This window comes from Nicotiana tomentosiformis, chromosome 4, assembly GCF_000390325.3.
Source record: "Nicotiana tomentosiformis chromosome 4, ASM39032v3, whole genome shotgun sequence".
Classification (NCBI taxonomy): Eukaryota; Viridiplantae; Streptophyta; class Magnoliopsida; order Solanales; family Solanaceae; genus Nicotiana; species Nicotiana tomentosiformis.
This window is the reverse complement of record NC_090815.1, coordinates 129,864,966-129,871,608: the sequence shown is the minus strand read 5'-3', so window position 1 is coordinate 129,871,608 and position 6,643 is coordinate 129,864,966. Positions and strand designations below refer to the sequence as shown.

The following is a 6,643-nucleotide window of genomic DNA, read 5'->3' as shown; positions in this document are numbered from 1 at the left end:
CATCAAGTTGACTCCGACTGGCCATGATGGCCGATGTTTCGAAATCAAAACTCCTGAAAAGAAATAAAATCAAAGTCAAATGTCAACAAAGGGAAAATAAAGTTGAAAGGTTAAGTCCCACGTGATTAACCATCACGGCAAAGTCTGGAAAAGCGAGAGGTTCTCCAGTGTCAGAAATGCAATCGGTATTCAAGAAATAACCAGTTGCAGTTGAAAGGGCCAATATCAAGTGACCGAAACATTCAAGGCCACAAAATCAACCACCATTTCAAACTAACAAATTGTTTTTTGTTCGAAAAAAAAATAGGAAACATGTGCAATCCAAAAGCAACCTTGCAAGAAGCAGGTGCAACTAAAAAAGAAAAAAAGGAAAAAAAGAAGAAGAAACCGCGGAGGAGCTAGAAACAACTTTGCAACAACGACAACTCTAAAAGGGAAGTCTTCTCCAAACTCTTTTCCCGCATTTTACTCATTCTCTTTATATATATATATATATATATATATATATATGAAATTAAAAAGAAAGAAAAGAAAGGAAGAAAAAGTTCAAAATCATAGTAGTATAGGGTCTCCAATCCCTAGCTGCATTTTTCAACATAGGGTCTCCACTCCCTAGTTGATGATATTTTAAACATAGGGTCTCCACTCCCTTGTCTCTTTTCCAACATAGGGTCTCCACTCCCTAGTTGATGATATTTTAGACATAGGGTCTCCACTCCCTAGTCTCTTTTCCAACATAGGGTCTCCACTCTCTAGTTGATGATTTTCCAACATAGGGTCTCCACTTCCTAATTGATAATTTTTGGATATAGGGTCTCCACTCCCTAATTAATGATATTTTGGATATAGGGTCTCCACTCCCTAGTCTATTTTCCAACATAGGGCCTCGACTCCCTAGTTGATGATATTTTAGACATAGGTTCTCCACTCCCTAGTCTCTTTTCCAACATAGGGTCTCCACTCCCTAGTTGATGATTTTCCAAAATAGGGTCTCAACTCCCTAGTTGATAATTTTTGGACATAGAGTCTCCATTCCCTAGTCTCTTTTCCAACATAGGGTCTCCACTCCCTAGTTGATGATTTTTAGACATAGGGTCTCCACTCCCTAGTCTCTTTTTCAACATAGGGTCTACACTCCCTAGTTGATGATTTTCCAACATTGGGTCTCCACTCCCTAGTCGCTTTTTCAACATAGGGTCTCCACTCCCTAGTTGATGATTTTTTAGATATAAGGTCTCCACTCCCTAGTCACTTTTCTAACATAGGGTGTCCACTCCCTAGTTGATGATTTGTTAGACATAGGGTCTCCACTCCCTAGTCTGCTTTTCCAACATATGGTCTCCACTCCCTAGTTGATATTTTTAAATATAGGGTCTCCAATTCCTAGTCGCCCTTTTCAACATAGGGTCTCCACTCCCTAGTTGATTTTATTTTAGAAATAGGGTCTCCACTCCCTAGTCTCTTTTCCAAAATAGGGTCTCCACTCCCTAGTTGATTTTATTTTAGACATAGGGTCTCCACTCCCTAGTCGCCTTTTCCGACATAGGGTCTCCACTCCCTAGTTGATTTTATTTTAGACATAGGGTCTCCACTCCCTAGTCTCTTTTCCAACATAGGGTCACCACTCCCTAGTTGATTTTATTTTAGACATATGGTCTGCACTCCCTAGTCTCTTTTCCAATATAGAGTCTCCACTCCCTAGTTGATTTTATTTTAGACATAGGGTCTCCACTCCCTAGTCTCCTTTCCAACATAGGGTATTCACTCTCTAGTTGATTTGATCTTAAATGCAGGGTACACCACTCCTTAATATCTTTGCCAATATAGGGTATCCCATTCCTTGGCCACATTTTTCCAACATAAGGTACACCAATCCTTAGTTGAGACATCCTTTTGACGATAAAGAAACACCTTCCAAAAAAAAAATGACTTTTTCGGGGTACCCCACTCCCGACCTTTTATTGCTTTCAATAAAGAAGTAGTTTAGAATTTTATTACAATAACTCACGAAATTTTTCTAGTGCAAACTGGGGTAGAAAAATTTTGTTCTTTTATTTGTTTTGGTGTCTGAGTAGGTTTTACCTCGAGGCACATAGTTCGAGATAACCAAAAGAAGAAGTCTTAATTCAGAATAAAAGAAAAGAAAAAAATAAGTGAATCCAAAATGCAAAAGCAATTAAAAAGATGTGGAATGCTCAAGACATGGCTGAAGCCATGGGCATTGGATTCCCATTTTGATTAGAAGAAGCTATAGAACAATGAACTAGAACCAGTCACAACTCAAGATCAGAGTCTGCATGAAAAACCAGTCACAACTCAAGATCAAGTTGTGATGGGTAAATTAAAAAAAGGAAGTAAGATTTAGAATGGGTTAAAGACGTAAGTCTTGAACCTTAATCATAAACTTTTCTTCCTCAACAGTCAACATACTACCACAACTCTCTGCCTCCCTCCCCTCAGTCATTAATTCTTTATCGCTACCTCTCTCTTGATCTTCGGCATCGACGATTTACTACAAGGTAATTAGTTTTTTTTTTCTTGAGTTTACTAATCTTTCTTTCTTACAAATAAATAAGTTTAATATTTGGACTATTAATCGATTATGTACATGACAAATACTCTGTTTGCTTCATATTTTATTCCCATACATATGTATTTCTGACCATTTTACTTTGGGTTTATGTCTATTCTGTATGCATCTGTATATGTACATAGATCATATTTAGGTTTTTATTTTTGTTTATTTACATCGTGAATGCAAGATTTAGGATACATTTAGTTCAAAAGTTAAGTAAACACTTTAATAATTATTTTCTTATAAAAATTTTACTAACTTGTCGTGGCAGTGTTTACTTTATAAACTTTAACACTTCTTTTTTGTTTTGTTATAGGAAGACCAATGGATGATTCAAATGGAACACATGAACATATTGATGAAGTTGCGGAGGCAAATTATTCTGCAGAACTAAGTCAGAAAAAAACTAAGTTAACATCAGATGTGTGGCTTTACTTCAAAAAACTTGGCAGAGCTAAAGATGGAATTGAAAGGGCTGCATGTAAAGGGTGTAAGAAACCATTTAAGGTTGGTTCAACTCCGAGACCCAAAGGTAAAAATTATGGAACATCATATTTGCATCGTCATAAATCTCAGTGTCCAATGCTTAAAGTTCATGATTTGGGTCAAATGTTCTTGAATCAAGAAGGTAAAATGCAATATAGAAAAATAGATCAATGGACACACCGTGGCATGCTTGTTGAAGCTGTCATTAAGCATAATTTGACATATTCTTTCGTCGAATATGATAGAATTAAGTCTTGGGTAAATTATATAAGTCCAGATGTTACGATGCCTTCTAGGAACACTTGTGTTGGAGATGTCAAGAAAATGTATATCCGAGAGAAGGAGAAACTAAAATAAATCTTAGCAAAAATTCCTAATACGGTATGCATGACTTCTGATTATTGGACATCATCTAACTCGGAGGGATATATTTGTTTAACTGCCCAATTTGTTGATGAAAATTGGATGTTGGTTTGTAAAATTCTTAATTTCTATCGTATGTATCCTCCTCACACTGGAGTTGAATTGGCTACTGCTATATATGATTGTTTGAAAGAATGGGGCATAGATAAGAGGGTATTTTCAATCACTTTAGATAATGTCATTGCCAATGATAGCTTAAAAAATATTTTGAAAGGCGATCTTAGGTTGCAAAAAAGTTTGTTGTATGATGGTGAGTTCTTTCATGTGCGTTGTTCTGCTCATATTTTGAAGTTAATTATTCAAGAAGGTTTAAAAGCAGCTAGTCATTCTTTGTATTCACTAAGGGAAAGTGTTAAGTATGTTAAAGGATCGAATGGGAGAAAACAAAAGTTTGAGCAATGTGTTAAGGAAGTTGGAATTGAAACAAATCTTGGTTTACGTTTGGATGTATCAACTAGATGGAACTCGACATATATGATGCTTGATAGTGCACTCCAGTATGAAAAGGCTTTTGCTAGTCTACATTTAATAGATAGAAATTATACTTTTTATCCTACATTGGATCAATGGAGAAGGGCGGAGAAAATATTTCAATTCTTGAAGCCTTTTTATGAGACAACTAACTTGATTTCTGGTTCAAGTTATCCAACATCCAACTTGTATTTTATGCAATTTTGGAGAATTGAGTGCATGCTTAATGAGAATTTAAATAATGAAGATGAAGTTATTAAGGAAATGGCTTTAAGAATGCACGAAAAGTTTAAAAAATACTGGAAGTTATATAGCGTAATACTTGCTTTTGGAGCAATCCTTGATCCTCGCATGAAGTTACAATTTTTAAGGTTTTGTTACTCTAAGTTGGATCCAATTTCTGCACAAGAAAAAGCACGAGAAAAATAAATTATACGAGCTTTATGATCATTACGCAAATAAGCAAAATAGTGCGAGTGCTTCTTCTAGTACTCTGACTACATCGAGTGAAGAAAGAAGTAAATCCAAAGAAACAGGATTCAAAATATTCGATGTAAGTAATTTTATTTTTATTTTTCTTTTTTCACTGTTATTATTATTATTATTATTATTATTATTATTATTATTATTATTATTATTATTATTATTATTTGTTCTTAAGCGTAGTGTCATGTGTTTAACTTATAGGAATTCAAAGCATTTGAGAATGAATCTGCTTCCAATGATGGAAAATCAGAATTGGATATTTATTTAGAGGAGCCAAAGCTTGATTTTGATAAGTTTCGCGAAATGGATGTTATCATGTATTGGAAGAATCATTCTGGAAAATATCCTGACTTATCAGTAATGGCGCGAGATGTACTTAGTATCTCGATTACTACTGTAGCATCGGAATCAACATTTAGTATTGGTGACCGTGTTCTCACCAAGTATAGAAGTTGTATCCATCATGAAAATATCTAAACACTTGTTGCTACTCGAAATTGGTTGCACGGCTTTACTCAAACTCAAAGTGGTAATATTTTTATGTGGATTTAATATCGTTTATTTTTAAAATGTAGTTATTTGTTAATGTTTAACTAATCAACATTACATATGAAGTGCAGAGGAAGATGAAGATGAAGATGAAAATGTTAAGACAAATGACGACTGATGTCATTCGTTTAATGACTTTTTGATTATACAATATATTTTTTGGCAACGGGACAGTTTAATTATGGACCTAAGATTTGATCAGACACTACGAAGTAGTCTAGTAGAGTATATTTTGGTTGTTGAACGTTTATTTTTTATATTTGGATGATCTATTAATATCTTGGACAATTATTTAGTTTCTTGATTGTAATTGACAAAATTGCAATTCTGATATATACGAAGTATTGATGAATTTATAATAAAGTGTGTTTCACTTTTGTTGGTATGTTTTCAAGTCTTTTTCATTTCTTTATTAGTCATCATATCTTGATTCTTGAAGCTTCATTAACCATTTGAAAATAAAATTATCTTATAAAAAAAAGACTAAAAATAAAGGGCCGGCCCATCCTAGCCCACGACCCTCTTAGGGTTGGGTTGGGCTGGCTATTTTAAGGCCTTTTTGCGTGAAGGGCCAGCCTGTCCTAGCCCAACAATTTTCGTGGCCCGCGGGGGCTGGGCTAGGCCAGCCCGTTTTGACAGCTCTACCCGAGAAATGCAGGTTGTCCAAAACCAGGACTCGGTCGCACCCTATCTTTTATTTTTTGTCCTTTTGAATAATAATTTGGTCAAAAATTAGTCACATTGCTCACCTAGTCTTTGCCTGAAAACTCTTCATGTTTCCAAGCAAAGAGGGACTGCTGTGAGCACCTAATTTTTGGCTATATTTGAACTTTTATCATCTTCTACTATGTAAATATTTTTAGAAATTTAATATATATATTTTTAAGATTTGCTACATTTTTTTTATATAGGGTAAAAATTAAAAAATAATTTAAAAGGTCAATTATTACTATTAGTATTATTTTTATTTTTATCTTAATTTTAAAATAAAATAATTGTTTTTAAAAAAACTCGAAAAAGTAAATATTTTTTAAAAAAATCGGATGGGAATAAAATAATAGAAAAATTAAAAGTATGGAATAAAAAAGTAAAAGTAAAAGTAGGTGGAAATTATTTTTTTTAAAAAGTAAAAGAAGGTGAAAAATTAAAAAAATAAAAGTAAAAGAATGTGAAAACTTAAAAAATAAAAAGTAAAAGAAAGTTAGAATTAAAAAAAATAAAAGTAAATGTAGCTGAAATTGTTTTTAAAAAGTAAAAAAAGTGAAAATTAAAAAAAAAAGTAAAATAAGTGGGAAATAAAAAAAGAAAAGTGAAAAAAGTTGAAATTAGAAAAAAAATTAAAATAAGTGGGAAATAAAAAAATAAAAGTAAAGGAAAGTGGGAAATTATTTTTAAAAAAAATAGAAGAAAAATGGAAAGTGGGATTTTTAAAAAACAATAAAATAATATAATAAAATAATTAAAACAATCTGAAAATTTTTGATTTTTTTTCTATAAATAGAAGAGAAATGTGAGGAGAGAAGGGGGAGAGAAAGAAAAAAAAAGAGGGAGGAAGTAATTAAGAAAAATTTATTTTCTTCTAGGATAAGGAAATTTCTACTCGTGTCATTCTTTCTTCGTCTTTCTTTCGAAAAATTCAGCAAAATCACCCCC

The 6,643-nt window shown here is 33.1% G+C and overlaps 1 pseudogene; it reads left to right on the top strand.

The window, feature by feature from the left end:
- Positions 1–3,869: 3,869 nt before the first annotated feature.
- LOC117281069 (zinc finger BED domain-containing protein RICESLEEPER 1-like) lies at positions 3,870–4,918 on the top strand (annotated as a pseudogene).
- Positions 4,919–6,643: the final 1,725 nt, after the last annotated feature.